The sequence below is a fragment of the Pleurodeles waltl genome, chromosome 4_2 (genome assembly GCF_031143425.1).
Source record: "Pleurodeles waltl isolate 20211129_DDA chromosome 4_2, aPleWal1.hap1.20221129, whole genome shotgun sequence".
Classification (NCBI taxonomy): domain Eukaryota; kingdom Metazoa; phylum Chordata; class Amphibia; order Caudata; family Salamandridae; genus Pleurodeles; species Pleurodeles waltl.
Genome location: NC_090443.1, coordinates 286,926,912 through 286,943,644, shown reverse-complemented (window position 1 = coordinate 286,943,644; position 16,733 = coordinate 286,926,912). Strand labels below are relative to the sequence as shown.

At 44.1% G+C, this 16,733-nt stretch overlaps 1 protein-coding gene and 1 pseudogene across 4 annotated transcripts in view; both read left to right on the top strand.

The window, feature by feature from the left end:
* NAGA (alpha-N-acetylgalactosaminidase) overlaps positions 1–16,733 on the top strand; it is a 315,980-nt gene that overhangs the window by 218,116 nt on the left and 81,131 nt on the right. The gene's annotated exons all lie outside the window — the stretch shown is intronic.
* On the top strand, positions 4,110–16,051 carry LOC138293791 (actin, cytoplasmic type 8-like; annotated as a pseudogene).

Here is a 16,733-nt window from a genome sequence, read left to right as displayed (position 1 = left end):
GATTCTGAGGCTGCTGGGCCTCATAACCTCTTGCATCCATGTCTGCTGGCATATACAGGCTCTTCAGTGGGACCTGAAACGTGGCATCAGAGAAATCTCTCTGATCTGGTTCAGGTATTGAAGAGGACTGCAAAAGACCTGCAGTGGTGGCTGATGAACCACGATTGTGTTAGCAGTAGACCCCTCTGTCTTCCCCACCCATAGCTCCTGGTAGTGAGAGATGCGTCACATCTGACTAGGGGATGCCTTCTGGGAGAGGTGAAGATCAGAGGACTGTAGTGTTCGATGGAGCTTCAGCTCTACATAAACTTGCTGGAGTTGAGAGTGATTCGCTTGATGTTAAAACCTTTCTATCTTCCATCGAGGGAAGGCTGGTTCAGGTGTTCATGGACAATTCCACAGCCATGTGATATCGCAACAAGTAGGGCAGAGTGGAGTCATGCACCCTACGTCACAAGGCCCTGAAACTCTGGACATGGCTGGAATGTCAGGACATAATCCTGGTCGTGCAACACCTTAGAGGCTCCCTGAACGCCAGGGCGGACAAACTCATTCATCGGTGTCTTATGGATTACAAGTGGCGTCTCCATTCAGAGATAGTGCAGGGTCTCTTCCGAAGGTAGAACCTTGGTTAGATCTATTCACCACCACTGAGAATGCGCAATGTCAGTACTTCTGCGCGCTGGAGTTTCCAAGGTGGCTTTAGCTTGGAGATGCATTACACCTCATGTACCCCTCCTCACCCACACCACACCTGCTTAGAGTTCTAAAGAAGATCAGGAACAACCAGACCCAGGTCATTTTTTTGTGACTCTGGATTGGGCACAGAGAGTACAGTATCCTGAACTCCAGCTCATTCGTCCTCTGATTAGGCTGGACCCTTTGGAAGGATTTTCTGTTGCAGCAGCAGGGCAGGATCCTACATCCACACATGTGCATGCTTCACATTCATGCATGGAGCTTGAGCCATAGCAGCTGACAGTTTTTACCTCCCTTCACAAGTCTGTGAAGTCATTTTGGCAGCCAGGTGTCCCTCAACTAAGAATGTATACACCTTCCGTTGGGACACGTCTGTGCCTTGGTGCACTGCCAAACGTGTTGATCCTCTCTCTGCACCTCTTTCCAAGGAATTGTTTGTTCTATCATTAGCCTTTTGCTTTCAGCAAGGTTACAGGATATCTTTCAGCCATATCGGCTTTCATAAGGGTGCCAGACTAACCGTCTGTGTTTAAACCCTTCATTATGCTCCAATGGAATTTCAATTTGGTTTTAATGTTTTTGATGTGCTCCCCATTCGAGCACATGCATAGATGGCCTCTGCATCTCTTGAACATCACAATGTCTTTTGTAATGTCTGTAACATCAGCCAGAAGGGTTAGAGAGCTTCAGATGCTCTCTGTGCACCCTCGACAAACTGGTTCTCCGCACCTGTACATCTTCCATGCCTAAAGTGGTAATGCCTTTCCATGTCTGCCAAAATATCACACTGCCATCTTTCTTTGCTCCATCCCACTCTTCCAACGCAGAGGAGAGGCTTCATCACCTAGACCAAAAAAAAAGCGCTTTTGTTCTTCACTGATCAAACCAAAAATATCGGGTGGACGATCAACTTTTCTTTGGGTTGGCTGGAGCAAAGAAAGGGAAGGCATTGCAGGAACTGACCATTCCCAAGTGTATTGTACTCTGCATTAAAATCTGCTATGCATTGTCCAAGAAGCAACCACCTGAGGGTTTGTGGGTTCACTGAACCAGAGCAAAGGCTGCGACACAGAGTGGTCTTTGCTCGCGGAGTCACCATCCTGGATATGTGTCAGGCTGCTACGTAGGCTTTTCAGCTCACATTTAACTAACACTACTGCCTTGACAGTCAGGTCCGTAACAACTGGCAGTTTGTCCATTTGGTCCTCCAAGACTTCTTGGTCTAAACCTGTTTGCAGACCCTCCACCGGGAAGGTATTGCTTGGGTATCTATTCTGCCACCATTTGTGTCATGCAGGTTAGCGTAAGCGGCACAGAGGCTTCTCAAGCAGAATTTCAACTCGAGAAGCAGCTAATTCTACTCAAAAAGGTGTTTTCGAGTGAATATTCTACTCTAATGGACCATTCAGGTCGTTTTTTAGTGTGAAAATCATTTATTTATTTTACTTTTTTTTCAGGAAGGAAGTGCCCTAGAGACTCCAATTTCCTTTTCCTGTCCAGCAGGCTCCTGTCAGTGCTTTGTCCATCTCCTGGTCACTTTTCACTTGGATTTTGAGGTGGAAGTGACACTCTCTCTGTCTTCAATTCCGCTGCATATATACCTTTGGTTTTTAAGGGCCTTGATCCTGATTTAGATCTTGGTGTGAATGGGTTCTCCACCACTTTTTTGATGGAAAACCCTCCACTGGCTTGGCAGTCCGCCAGCCTGATTTAGATGTTGGCAGTCCCATAGGCAATAGACTGCCCGAGTCCCTCCGTCTCCACCATGAATCCTCAGCTGCCGCTACGGTGCCATTGGAAATAGTGGCTGGGGACAGGACTCCAGCCACTCTTACCGCCATGCAGATTTGGATCTGTCTTACTGCCAAGCCATCTGTGGCGTTCCAAACTCCACATCTGAGTTGGCAGATTGGGGGGAAATGAGGTAAATCAGACCTTTTTTCCTGATTCCACTTCAGTTTTCGAATGGACACGACCGAACAAGACCTGCCATCACTCCTGCCACTGAAAACATGACCCACCCCATCTCCGGACTCAAAGGTAGGGAACCCACATTGACTGTGCCACAGGATCACTGCAGTCATATACATGTCACAATCATTTTTTTAAATTACTGTGACATGCATATATCGGGAACACTATTGGGTCAGACATGGATGGAGACACACTGGTACATTACACATATCGGACACATACACAACTGTCATTTTGGTGTCAACATTCATTGTCAAATGAATGCTGGCACCACAGTGACTGTACAATCACACTTGTAGACCTTGTCCATGTGTGCACATTGCAAGGGGACCTGCGCCTGTCATGCTGTGCTTCCAGTTTTGTATGTGAGTCAGTATGTGTATGTGTGTGTGCAATGCAATTGGCTGATTGAGGTGGAGGGAGATGGAGTGGGTGATGTGGTTGTGTCAGTATGTGTGACACTAGCATATGACGTTGATGTTGTTGTGTTTGTTGTGTTGCCGTGTGCAACATTCACGTGAGTCTTGTTGTGTGGCAGTTGTTGTCTTGATGTGTGTAGTTGCGCTTGTGTGTGCGTGTGTTTGTGTAGATGAGTGTGTAGTTGTGTTGGAAGTTGTGGTTGCGTTGTGTGTGGGTGCATTGTCAATAGTGTGTGCCTGTTGTGTCATGGATGTGGGTCAATGTGTGTTTGTGGCATGTATGTTTTGTGCTGTGGTGGAATGGCAATAGATACAAGTATGTATGTGGTGTGTTATGTAGGTGGGGGGCACATATGGGCGAGATACAGTTTGTGTGTTTGTGAATTACCTATATTCCATAGGCACTGCCATTGTCTGATGTCCACTGGGTCCAGTGACAACCTCCCTCTGTCAGCAATCTGCCGGCAGCACACCGTCTGGAGAACTGTAACATCTAAATATGGTCGGCGGGAACCCACCAGCCTGATGGCTAGGAAGAGCACTCCCTCAGGGGGGCTCAGCCGCAATACATCTAAATATGGTGGGCGGAACACCATTGTGTTGACAGTGATCTCGGTTCCGCCGCCGCTGTGGATTGGCAATATCTAAATCAGGCTCTTTGATTTTGTGATATCATGAGTAAGTTGTAAAACCTTTATAGAAGGGTGTTTTTTGTTTAGTAGAGGACATGTACCAGTATTTTTTTGTACTTTTATTCGGTTTTTAAAATTAAATTTGATTGTGGTTGTGGTGGGTGGCCTGTATTTTCAGTAGGGGCTTAGTTATTATTTTGCATTTAATTTGTTATCTTTTGTAAGAGAAACAGGTTGCACACTTTCGTAAATGTTCTCCATGTTTGTTAAATTTCCACTATTCATTTATTTTACTATGTGATTCCTCAACCATCAAGTGGATTTTCCAGGCTGATTCTACAATGGCAACCATGAATGACAATGATATTCATTGAGTAGATATTCATATTGGTATTCATAGATTCCGACTATCCAAAGATAGAGCTCTTCACAAAATCTTGAAACTAAAAATTCAGGACTTGTGAACAGACTACCAGAAGCAGGCTTAGAGGGCAATGCACTTTTGATAAGATGGTTGAATTAATTACTGTATGCCTTTTCTTTGATTTCTTTGATCCCCGCAAACTCTGGAATTGTCAAGCAGCAGTACCCAGAACTGTTGGAAATGACTATCAAGCCACATAAGAGGTTGCCACACAAAGTGAATCACTCAGCTGGCGGCAGCAGACCTGACAGCATTCAGAACCATCTGTGTGATTCCTCAGAACCCCCCCTACTCAGTTAATCAGAAATGGCAGAAGTGGAGATTGCAGAGCTCCTCATTGACAATGGTTGGTGTGTGCAAAGCAGGCTTTGCTGGAGACGACCCCCCCGTGCTGTGTTCCCATCCATCATTGGACGCCCAAGGCACCACAGTGTCATGGTTGGCATGGGGCAGAAGGACAGCTACAAAGGTGACGAGGCTCAGAGCAAGAGAGGTATCCTGACACTCAAGTACCCCATTGAGCACAGCATTGTGACCAACTGGGACGAGATGGAGAAGGTCTGGCATCAAACCTTTGACAACGAGCTCCGCGTGGCACTGGAGGAGCACCCTGTCTTTCTTACAGAAGCCCCTCTGAACCCTAAGGCCAGTAGAGAAAAGTTGACCCAGATCATGTTTGAAACTTTTACCACCCCAGCAATTTATGTTGCCATCCCGGCCGTGCTGTCCCTGTACACCTCTGGTCGTTCGACTGGCATTGTTATGGATTCTGATGATGGTGTGACGCACACCATGCCCATCTATGAAGGGTATGCCCTTCTCCATGCCATTCTGCATCTTGACTTGGCTGGTAGAGATCTGACAGACTATCTGATGAGATCTTAACAGAGAGAGGCTACAGCTCCACTACGTCAGCTGAGAGGGAAATTGTGCGTAACATCAAGGAGAACTGTGTTATGTTGCTCTGGACGTTGAGCAGGAGATGGCCACTGCAGCATCTTCGTCTTCCCTGGAGAAGAGCTACAAACTGCCAGACGGATAGGTAATCACAATTGGCAATGAGAGGTTACGGTGCCCTGAGGTGCTCTTCAAGCCTTCTTTCTTTGGAATGGAATCATGCAGTATTTATGAGACAACATTCAACTCTATTATGAAGTGTGATGTGGCCATCCAGAAAGACTTTTATGCCAACACAGTATTATCTGGTGGTACTAACATGCACCCTGAAATTGCTGACCGAATGCAGACTGTCTTATCCAGGTGACTGATTGACACCTGCTTGGTATAAGTCAATAAGGACGCTCAATGAAGGACCACACGCCAATTATGAATACAATTTAGCTTTACTAGAATTTCAGGTAAATGCAGGCATTTAGCACATCAACAATAGTGGAATAAGAATAGCAATGAAAAGCATCTATTCATATATAAGTACACTACAAAGAGCATCTATGTATACGTATGAGCAAAGAGTTCATTGACAGAATAAGAATAGCAATGAAAAAGCATCTATTTATATGTAAGTACACTACAAAGAGCATCTATGTATACATCTGAGCAAAGAGTTCATTGACAGATATAAACTTGGAATAACTGTATACCAAAATGTGATACACTACGATGTTCAGGAAGCAGAATATAAACGAGTTGAATACTTCAGATAAGCTTTGATTTACTGCACACTAAAATGCATATTTCAATTACTGTAGCAGACTCACACTACGATGTTCAGTAAGGAAAAACTATAAACGAGCTGAATTCTTCAGATTATAAACACAGTGCAAGCATAATAATCAATCATAATAATAGAGCAGAGAAACAAAAGCCTTTCATCCCTGGGTGGAACTTAACTTAGTCCACGAAATGCTGGGAAGCCCTCTACCGCCCGCTTGGACCTCTCTTCCCCTCGAGCGTCACGGTCTTGGAACAGCACAACAGGGAGGCAGCTCTGGGTCTGAAGATGACAGTTTCACAACTCCATCTGCAAGCTTCAATTCCCTCACCCACCTTTCAGTGTTTAAGTAACCTGAAGCTTGGATTCTATCCCCTTCCAGTATTTTCTAGCTATGTTATCAGTACATGTCTCTTGGCTGCCTTGCCATTCCCTGGCCATTGTCTTCATTCCATCTTTTACTGTGGTCTCATTCTCAAGGTTGAGACTGAATCTCCTTCACAGCCTGTTTCTCACACATGCAGCTGCGAATAAGTTTATCTACGGAATGTCAAAAGAAAACAAGCTTGAAAGCGAACATCGTGAATTTCTTCCAAGTTGCTCTGGCTTCGGCAGGCATCACGCTCATCTACACTGTTCAAGCTAATTAACCCTTCACGTCACAATGTCTTCCGCACCTTTCCCTATACTGAGCACAGACCTAACATGGTGTGGGTGATTTAAAGTTTTTTGGAGGAGAAGCTCTTCTTTGAAAGGCTGCTCTCCTCACGCGGTGTACAATTCAGGTGTGGGGGCTGAGACTAGGGAACTGTACAGGGTATGGCATGCACCAAGCCTCCCAAGTGCTTGATATTCTGGTGTCTAGTTCAGGGGCTGGTAGAAGTTCATGAAGGATTTGTCACTTTGTTTGCCACAATTTTCTATTTAATTGGGGACGCATATCGTACTAAAGCCTTATGAACTGTATTACTCCATTAGTTGGTTGGAGATTGCAGGGTTCCAAACTGTTACACCTGTAAATGTATACGTCAAGTTAATTTATGTACCTTTTTTGTATGGGGCCTTAACGTCCTTTCATGGCCATAGATTTATTTTTTTAAGTGATCCTAACTTGATTAGGGGGGACAAAATAAAGCGCTGTTGAGCAAATCAGAGGGTCTACTGTTCCACGCAAACCTGAAATCCCTGACTTTGGCAGCATAGCTCCTTAGATCAGACGATACAGGCATCTATACCCTTTTTATTCATGTATGGCTATCTTGAAGGAAAAAAAATGTCCTTCAACTAGGGCTTTCTGTTCCTTAAATGGAAGAGTTTTAGTTTGTACTGCTAACATAGGGGCTACAATCCTATCACCTGCAAGGAAGATGTCATTCTTCCATACCTATTGTATCCAAATCTATGCTTAAAGACTTTGGGCCTGATTACAACTTTGGCGGAGGGGGTTAATCTGTCCCAAATGTGACGGACATCCCGCCCGCTGTATTACGAGTCCATTATATCCTATGGAACTCGTAATACGGTGGGCAGGATATCTGTCACATTTGGGATGGCTTAACCCCCTCCGCCAAAGTTGTAATCAGGCCCTTTGTGTATAATGGCAAAATGCTTAGGGCCTGATTTAGAACTCGGCTGATGGGTTACTCCGTCACAACGGGGACGGATATCCTGTCCACCAAAATGTAAAACCCATAAACAATAATGGGATTTAGATTTCAGGAAGTGGGATATCTGTCACCGTTGTGATGGAGTAACCTGTCCGCCGAGCTCTAAATGAGGCCTTTAGTCCCTTTCTAGTTCGTCGTGGATGGCACTGTGCTAATCCTATGCATAAAAACTTTACTAGAAAAACAGACATTTGACGTGAGCAAATTTAGAGTGTTACTGTGTTGTTGGGTACTTTATAATGGAGCTGCTCTCTACCTAAACTTGGGAACAACCCAGAGTACTCTCTTCTTTTTTGCATAATTTATGCATCACTGTAAGCCTGGAAAGGTATTGTTTTGATCTGTCTACCTATCTATCTATCTATCTATCTATCTATCTATCTATCTATCTATCTATCCATCGCTATCTATTTTTTCTAATGGTGGTCACCACTAGGTAGTTATAGTTAGGACTTAGTTTCTATGGAAAAAGCTGTTTTTTACGTGCCTATATTTAGGCACCACTTGATGAACCTTAACGTAATTTTCAAAAAACAATTTGACAGTCTTTTCAGCGGCTGTCTGGGAAGTTTCGGGGTGATCCGTCAACAGGACCCGAGAAAAAGGGGAGGGGGGTTAAAAAAAAGGAGCATTTCCCATGGTAATTCCAATAGAGATTTGAACAGCGGTAGCGCCGGAACCACTGTCCCAAATGTGACGGACATCCCGCCCGCTGTATTACGAGTCCATTATATCCTATGGAACTCGTAATACGGTGGGCGGGATATCTGTCACATTTGGGACGGCTTAACCCCCTCCGCCAAAGTTGTAATCAGGCCCTTTGTGTATAATGGCAAAATGCTTAGGGCCTGATTTAGAACTCGGCTGATGGGTTACTCCGTCACAACGGGGACGGATATTCTGTCCACCAAAATGTAAAACCCATAGACAATAATGGGATTTAGATTTAGGGAAGTGGGATATCTGTCACCGTTGTGATGGGGTAACCTGTCCGCCGAGCTCTAAATGAGGCCTTTAGTCTCTTTCTAGTTCGTCGTGGATGGCACTGTGCTAATCCTATGCATAAAAACTTTACTAGAAAAACAGACATTTGACGTGAGCAAATTTAGAGTGTTACTGTGTTGTAGGGTACTTTATAATGGAGCTGCTCTCTACCTAAACTTGGGAACAACCCAGAGTACTCTCTTCTTTTTTGCATAATTTATGCATCACTGTAAGCCTGGAAAGGTATTGTTTTGATCTGTCTATCTATCTATCTATCTATCTATCTATCTATCTATCTATCTATCTATCTATCTATCTATCTACCTATCTATCTCTATCGCTATCTATTTTTTCTAATGGTGGTCACCACTAGGTAGTTATAGTTAGGACTTAGTTTCTATGGAAAAGGCTGTTTTTTACTTGCCTATATTTAGGCACCACTTGATGAACCTTCACGTAATTTTCCAAAAACAATTTGACAGTCTTGTCAGCCGCTGTCTGGGAAGTTTCGGGGTGATCCGTCAACAAGACCAGAGAAAAAGGGGAGAGGGGTTAAAAAAAAGTAGCATTTCCCATGGTAATTCCAATAGAGATTTGAACAGCGGTAGCGCCGGAACCACTGGACGGAACTACACCAAATTTAGCAGACAGGTAGCTCTAGGTCCAGACAGAGCCCTTTTATTATTTGGTGTAAATCTAAGGAAATTAAAATTTGTATATATATAGGGATTCAAAGGCTCTACGAACCCTCCCAATCTTGTGCTGAGATCTGATTGGCAGCTAACACTTCAAGAAGAAAGTGTTGGCAGCCATCTTGGAACTTGGCTTCAGCCACCTCCCGGGGCTTTAAAAAATAGAGTGCAGGGGCCTGCTTGTCCCCACTTCCCCCTGCAGCCCCGGGGACTGCCACTTCCCGGAGTCCACCACCTCCCGGGAGCAATACTCTTTGGAGGGGGGCCACGAGGAGCCACTGATGTCCCTGGGGACCGTCCTCCCCTAGGGCCTGCTTCTGCTATGTCCCGGTATGCCCACCCCAGGGACATAGCTATTTGCTCTGACTTGGCAGGAGCTTTAACAACTCCCACCAAGTCAAAGCAAACACTTCACTTTCTGCAATTGAGAGCTGTCATACAGTTCCGCAGCCCAGGCCCCGCAACCAACCCCAGGGACGTTATAGTTAGGCTCACATTTTAAATGTATAAAACCATAGAAATTCACCTGTTATAGTTAGAGTTATCTCAAGTAACTATAACTCGTGCCCTAAGGTAACTATAATTGGTGGGTCTTTTAGTGGACGCGTGAGAGTCTGAGTAGATCTGTGAGTGGGCGCTTGAGGGGCTTACTGGGCTGTGTGTGCCTGCACGAATGCCTGAGTTGGTCTGTGAGTGGGTATGTGAATGTCTGAGTGGGTCTGTGAGTAGGTGTGTAAGGGTCTGAGTGAGTGCGTGAGTGGAAGTGGGAGAAAGAGATTGAAAGAGAAAGGGAGAGAGAGAGAAAGAGAGGGAGAGAGCTAGAGAGTTTTTTAGGCCTTGATGGATGATATACTTTATGGGCTATCTTGGACCGCGGTGAGAGCCTCAAGTCCTCCCCTGCGGTCCCACCCGATTCCCTTTATTTTTATTTTTTATTTTTTGCCCTTTACGGGCTATATGGGACCACTGGGGGAGCCTCAAGACTGCTCCTGCAGTCCCAGTTGGCTCCCGCCTTCTGCGTGAGCCAGCATTGCTCCAACAACCAAGGAGCTGCTTTTAATAGCAGCTCCCTGCTTACTGGAGCAATGTTTTCATCTGTCTTCCCTGCACGCATATTTGGGTGCAGGAAAGACAGATGAAAACTCTGCTTTCTGGCAGTGGGACCTGTTTGACAGATCCTGCTGTCAGAAAGTGAAGTTATGTTTGCTTTTGCATAGTGGAAGCTGTCAGGTCCCACCAAGCAAAAGCAAACAGCTATGTCCTGGGGGTGCACACCCCAGGACATGGCAGAAGGCCAGCCCTGGGGGATGGCGGTGCCAAGGGCTATCAGTGGTTCTCCGAGGGAAACCCCACAAGGTGGTGGTACCCAGGGTTTGGTGGTCCGAAACGGACCCTCTTTACATTTTTTACTGTTCGCCCTGGGGAGGTGGTGGTCCCCGGGGCTGCGGGGGGGGTGCGCTCCCCAGCAGCATATTAGATAAAAGCCCGAGGAGGTAGTGCTCTCCGGGGCTGCGGCAAAGGCCTTCAGGCCTCCCCCACATAAGGAAATAATGTTTCCCACGGAGCTGGTGGTCCCCGGGGCTGTGGGGGGGCCAGGAGCCCCCCTATTGAAAAAAATAATGCACTCACCTGGGGGCTTATTAAAAACAGGTGCCAGAACCTGCCTTTGTTTATTTTTTAATTTTTCCTGCAACATCGCTGTGATTTCGTGGTAATTTTTTTTTTTAAATGCTTCTTTTCCCTGGGTAAAGATCCCTCTGGGACCCAGCGCCAGAGGTGAGGGTTCAGGGTGACTCTACCCTGGCCCCTTGTCCTTTTTTTACAGTCAAGTCCCAAGACGGCTGCCAACACTTCCTGGTTTGAAGTATTGGCAGCCAATCAGAACTGTGCATTTCCCTGCATGAGCTAGTTTGTTCGTGAATTCTTCACAATCACAGATACACAAATTGGGGTTTCCTTTAATTTCTCAAAAACTACTGAGCGAATTTACACCAAATAAACACGAAACACGAAAGTCTAATCTGCATACCGAATGCTATCTTTCTCGCAAATTTGGTTTAATTCCGTCCAGTGGTTTGGGCTGTAGTTGTGTCTAAAGGTCCCGTTGAAATTACCATGGGAAACACAATTTTTTTTGGACCCCTCTTTTTCTCGGCCCTCGCTTGATGGATCACCCCGAAACTTCCAGTGTGCAATAAGAATCACCGGGGCGTTTTTTTGGAAAATTTCGTGAAGATTCATCAAACGGTGCCAAAGATATAGGCAAGTCAAAAAATGCTTTTTCCATGGAAACATGGTCCTAACTATAACTACCTAGAGGCAACCGCCACTAGGGTATATATATATATATATATATATATATGTATATATATATATATATATATATATATATATATATTATATATGCATATTTTTAGAAATAAACATAAACAGGGATTCAGGGATGTAGTGGTAATTTGAAAGGCCAGTTTTGTACTTTATTAAATCACAAACAGGTACTGCACTAAGAAAAGACACTTTATTCTCAAATGTGTTTAGGTCAAGAGGTTCTCCTTTAAGCTTACAACATTCAAAATAACCACACATAATATTATTAAAACAGCACTAATGCATGTTGAGAACAATGAGAACACTATGAACATTGTTAACATTGTGTAAATATAATCTAACAACTTTACACCCTAAAACCTGCTTCTATGCACAATAAGATGAGAGCATCTAGAGTTTGTTAGGGAGAATTAACTCACTGCATACCTGTTTACAGCAAGAGAGTAATCCCCCAAAAGGAAAACATGCATCAGCATCAGCTCCTCTCCTCCTGGATTTGGTTTGGTATCAGCTTTCGGTGCAAAACAGGATGCTACGGCATCACAGCAGTCTGGTAGTTTCTCTCGAACTCTTCTGGCAGTATCTTACCAATAATCTGGGGCAAAGGACCTCTCCTGCCAAGTGATCACTTGACTGGCCTTTTATATTGTGGCTTAACTGATGTGGGGCATTTCTGATATAACCTTAGGAATGTGTGCCATAATCTGTGTGCATCAATATGGTAGTCTTAGACACATTCGTATAAACAAATAAGGTAAAAACATGTCAATTCAGACTACATTTTCTATCCTGTTATTATTATCTGACTTTGAAATAGAGATAACAAGGCACTTATCTCAGACTTATTTTGCATCAGGAGCCTTGTTGATGTCTGAGTCTGAATGACTTGACACTTGAAAAGATAAGGACAGATGACATCTTCATCAAAGGCAGAGGTATCAATGATAAGGGCACAATAGAGAAAATGTAGTCTCTGTTTCCTCAAGATGGAGTCTGACCTTCGACTTTACTTCATCCCTGCTGGTACGTCTGAATGTGACGTAATAGAGGCAGAGCTATGCATAAGGATTTATCAAATTTTATAAAGAAATCCATGCCCTCCAAACATTTAGATATAAAACTCAATATCTCAAAAAATTTCATAAGATTCGTCACATATGTATAAGCATAAGATGAATACATACACAAATTTGATAAAAGATATGATAGTGAAAAATGGCAGGAAATAATGCAGCAAGCACTTAATTGATATTTTTTAAGCCTTCCTTGTTTCAAGCAAATAAATATTTAAAACATAAAATGTAAAAGGTGTTATAAAATGACATTATCATAAAAACATATTATAGCAATATGTTGGTTTAATAGAGATATTGTTCAGAGATTAAACAGATCGGTTATGATAATGAATATGCTAAACTAAAAGTAATGCAGCTTTAAAAAGAAAAAGAAAACGCCAAAATAGTTTGTTGAAATCTTTCTGCTTCATGACAGTCTTTGTAGCAAATACAGTATCTTGTGCAGATTTCTTTGTTGAATCATTAGTAGCTCTTTGTCCTCACTTGAGGATAGTTGGATCACCTCAGGTTCACACACAGCAACACAGGAACAGATGCAGGCCATTTCCACATCTAGGAAAGCCACTGAGTGTTGCTTCAGATGTAGATCCAAGATGATTTCAACTGAAATTTCATACACCAGAAAACAGGTAGAGCCGAAGTTTCGAATTTTTAATGTTTTAGCAAAAACAAGCACCTAAATGGTCAAAGCTCCAACCGCAGACATCTAGTTGCATGACACCCCATTAAAGTAAAAACAATATGGCCAACCGCTATGGTGCGCGGTTCAGGGTACAAGAACAAAAACTGGATTGAGCCCAGTCAGCATTTACCTTCAGACATAGAAGAAATTCTGAGAAAAAGTGTCTGAAAAGGTAAAGTTCAGCAAGGCAAGGCTGCAGGATGTATCCGAGGAAGGTGGCCTTGGGTCAAAGCCTCAGTGAAGCTTTCTACGCTTGAACGTAGTCATTGAAATAAAAGTAGAAAATCTCCAGTGGGGCGAGGCAGAGGGCTGTAGCGGAAGACAGAGCCACAAGGTCGGATACCCCGTTGGCAAAGGACTGATGAAAGAATTTGCTGCTCCAGGGAAGAACGAAGCGGGTGAAGCGACTAAGTCAATCCAACTGGCAATGCACCTCGGGCAGATATGTTACCTGGTTGGTCCCGTTCTCCATCTGGTTCTCAGAGCAGTTTTTAGCCCAAAATTGTTTGTCTTCAGTTTTGGATTTTGGCTATCTTGGTACCTTTAGCACAACTTCCAAGGGTCCAGGTCTGTAGGTGCACCACTTCAAGGGTCAGGAGACACTCAGACTGGGCCCAGGTGTGGGTTCAAGATGGAGGAAGCCTTTTGTGTCCCCCTGGCTCTGAACAGGAAGCCAACAAACTAGTCCATGTGAGTTTTGGGCAGTTGGAGATCAAGTCCTTGTACCCAAGCAGAAGGTAGCAGAGCAGCAGGATAGCAGGGCAACAGTCCTTAAGAGCAACAGTCCAGCAGAGTGGCAGTCCTTCCGCAGCACAGGAGTCCTTCTTCCTGGCAGAGTATCCACAGTTCCAGAAGTGCACTGAAGAGTTGGTGTCTGAGGTCCCTTTTTACACCATTGTACCCTCATTCTGGAAAATGGGAGAAGCTTCTAGACAGTGGCTTTGAAGTGCATGGAATTTCCTGTCTCCCCTTCCTGGCTTAAACTGGCTGCAGTGACAATGTGAGGTCATTATGCCCTTTGTGTGAAGGCAGAGAGGAGCTTTTCAGTTGTAAGTGGGGCTGTGCTCCTCTCCTACCCCATCCTGCCAGTAGATGGCCCATTCAGGCACACCTGATCCCTCTATTATGTGACTGTCTAGGAGGAATTCACAAAGTCTAACTGCCAGTTACATCTAGTCATGTGACCCAGGCCAGGCTACAGGCTTAAAAGGGCTAAGGGTAGAAAAAGTGTAACTTTCTAAAAGTGAAATTTTTTAAATTGCAACCAAACACCCAACATTACCATTAAATATGGTATTTCATTACAATTCCAAAGACACCAAACATAAAAATTGGGAAGTACAGGTCATTAAATGTAATATGTAATCCTCAATGTTATCCTATGGGAGGGGTAGACCTCACAGTAGTGAGAAACAAATATAGGAGTTTTTCACTACCCGGATATTTAACACTTGAAATTACAAGGCCAACCTTTTAATTACCCAGCACCCTGTTTCCTGAGCCACCTAGGGCCTACCTTAGGGCTGTCTCATATGTAATAAAATAGTAGTTTAAGGCTTGGCAAGGGGGTTTAATGCCAAACTGCATTCAAGCTGCAATTGCAGGCCTCAAACATGTTTTACAGTGCTATTTAAGTTGGTGGCCAAGAAACTGGCCGTATGCTGTTCTGGACTTCTCTGTACTCTGAGAAAACTGTTAAGCTGGTTCCTGGCCCCACTCCCAAGAGTGGTTGTACAGGGACTTATCAGCTCATATCTGGATTATGGAAACCCCCTCTACCTAGGCAGTCCCAAACATGTGACAAATCGACTGCAGGTAATCCACAACGCCTCAGCAAAGATTCTCTACAAAATCCCCAGGCATGTGTCAGCAGCACCAGCATTAGCAGCCCTGAATTGACTGCCAATCCAGAAGACAATCCAGTTTGAATCTCTCTGCCTGGCCCACTGCGTCATTAACAAAGAGTGTCCCCAGCTCATTCAACGCCTAGTGACTCCTTATACCCCGAGAAGAACACTACACTCTGAGGGTCGTAATCTACTACTGGTGCCAAGGATCAAAAAAGCACTATGCAGAGGAATTTCCTTTGCATATCTGGCACCTAAACTCTGGAATCCTCTCCCAACACACATCAGACTGGACAAATCAGAAATCAGCTTAAAAAAACAGCTGAAAACATATTCTAATCCCTAGACAGGCAAGTAGAACCGTTAGTGGAGGTTTATTACCAGTACTGCAAAGCCCTTTGGGTAACCATGCACTATATAAATCCTGAAGAATAGAAAAGAATAAGTGCTGCAGGCCCATTGGTAGCATTTGATTTACAGGCCCTGGGTATATGGTATACCACTCTACAAGGGACTTATAAGTAAATTAAATATACCAATTAGGTGTATACCAATACAACCATGTTTAGGGGAATGAGCACAAGCACATTAGCACTAGTTAGCAGTGTTAAAGTGCACAGAGGCCTAAGGTCAGCAAAAAGGAACCTCAGCATGAAAATGGAGGGTAAAGGCAAAAAGTTTGAGAGTGACCCTGCAGAGAAGGCCAGATCCAGTAGGTCTCACTTGCATAGCATCCATTTTGCAAAAAGACAGCATCCAGTTTTCGTTAGTTCAGAAAGCCAAACATGTTACAGATAGTGAGCATGGGTTTCTCAGCATTTCTGTTCAGCTGGATACATGTATTTCACGCTGCTGGTTTTCTTGTCTGATCAGGAGGAAGATGACAATATCCACAGCCGATGAGCAGGAGAATGGTCGGAAATCCTCCAAAAAGAGACTGGAGAACAAAGAGTGAAAAAATGATGGTACCAGCCCTAACACAGGGGCATATAAGATCCTCTAGTGCCATTCTAATGCCACATTAGCATCATTTTTTATGCTAATGTGGCGTTAGAAGGCCAAAAAAATCCACACCATATTTACAAAGTGGCGCAATGCATGCTTTGCGCCACTTTGTAGCCCTTTGTGCTACATTATGCCTGCACCAGGCATAATGTATGCAAAGGGGGCATTTCCCCATTAGGGAGGCCGAAAAAATGGCACAAGGAAATCTAACAGATTTCATTGCATCATTATGTTTCAGCACTTTCAACGCCTGCTCAGAGCAGGCGTTAAAAGGGGGCATGCCAGTGAATATAATGGGCCCCTATGTACTCTGTAGGAGTAGCGCCAAAATGTTGGTACTCTCCTCCAGAGTACATCAATAGCGTAAAAAAAATGACACTATTGCCCCCTACCCTGCGCCATGGTGCCCCGTATTTTAAATATGACAAACAAATGGTGGAGGTAGGGGGGCACTAAAGGGCACAAGAAAAGTGGTGCTGCACTCTGTGCAGCACCACTTTTCTTAAATATTCCCCAAAGTTTTAAATTCAGTCACCATACCAGACCCAATGTTCTAAAAAAAAATTGCAATATCAGTTTATGGTGATATGTTAAAAAAGATCGTATGAACAATATCAGCAAAGTGAGGGCCT